Below are 1,489 nucleotides of genomic sequence, written 5' to 3'. Positions count from 1 at the left end.
AATATGATCCACGAGAACCTGTCACTCGATCCCTTTCCCTGACCCCACCTAACCTGACCTCCGTGCATACCTTCGGATAATACAGTTTCAACTAACATGACCTCTGCTCATAACTTCGACTAACATGATTTATCTTAACATGACCTCTGAGCATAACCTCGACTAACATGACCTAGCTTAACATGAAGGCTGAGCATAACCTCGACTAACATGATTTATCTTAACATGACCTCGGCTAGGCATAACCTAGCTTAACATGGCCTCTTCATATAACCTCAACTAACATGACCTTTGCGTACAACATGACTAACTTACCTTGATATGACCTCTGTGCATAACCTCGACTAACATGATACCTCTGCTCATAATGTCGATTAAGCCCAGCCTAACATGATCTCTGCGCTTAACTTCGACTGACATGATCTAGCTTATCGTGACCTCTATAGATGAGACCCTCTCTAAATTCCGCTTTTCGGATAATTGGGACATTTTTACACTCTTATTGGCCTATTCTGTTGCATTAGTCTCGATATGAAAGTAGGAAGACCACATGCATCTGTCGTTATCTTCACTTCACTCTAATCTTTGATATCATAAGCACTAATTTTCCTTCATTTTTCTGTCTGTCTCTGTATCTCTGCTTCTCCGTATCACTCTCACTCCCTCTTACTCTCTCTCACACCCATTCACCCTCTCCTCCCCCCCCCCCTTCATTCTACCTTCCTCCTTTCTCTTTCCCTATCCCCTTTATCTCCCCACTCTCTCCTCCTATCCCCCTTTCCCTTTCTCTCTCCCTCTCCCCTCCTTTCTCCCACCCCTCTCCCCTCCCTCTCGTCTCCTCCCTCCCTCCCCCCTCCTCTCCCTCTTCCCTTCTCCCTCCCTCCCTTTTCTCTCCCTTTCCTTCCGTCCCACACTATCCTCCTCAGCCTCCACTCTTCCCTTCTGCCTTCCAACACGAAAATGCGTTAAGAGAGCGGTCTACTATTATTTCAAATCCTAATACCGTATCGCCAGCCACAAAGAAAACAAATCATCATTGCACAAAAATCCCTCGTAACAAATCGAACAAGGAAAGCGTCAACAAGCTTAATGGTACAATAATATCTCGCTTTCATAACTGGAGTTGTCAACGCAACATCCCAGTGACTTCCGGTCCGCCTTTCAAATCATGCAATTGTCTCTCCTCCCTTCTCTCTTCTACTTTTTCTTTGGCCCCTTTCTGCTTATTTTCACCATTATATTTACATGCATCATCAACATTAATTCTTTACCATTCAATTTAATTCGAAATCGAAGCAGGATACTAATCTAGTTATAGGATTCCCGACTCCTCTCTCCTTCATATCATTTTTTTTCCATTTAAATAAAATATACAAAAATCACCTGTTAAAATTAGCAACTCAAATATACCGATATTGTGGCTAAATGAAAACATCCTTCCCGCTATATATTATATCTCTAATCTACCCTCTCTTACTGCGCGCGCGCA

Source organism: Penaeus monodon, chromosome 27, assembly GCF_015228065.2.
Source record: "Penaeus monodon isolate SGIC_2016 chromosome 27, NSTDA_Pmon_1, whole genome shotgun sequence".
In the NCBI taxonomy this organism is placed as follows: Eukaryota; Metazoa; Arthropoda; class Malacostraca; order Decapoda; family Penaeidae; genus Penaeus; species Penaeus monodon.
Note: the sequence above shows the minus strand (reverse complement) of the source record.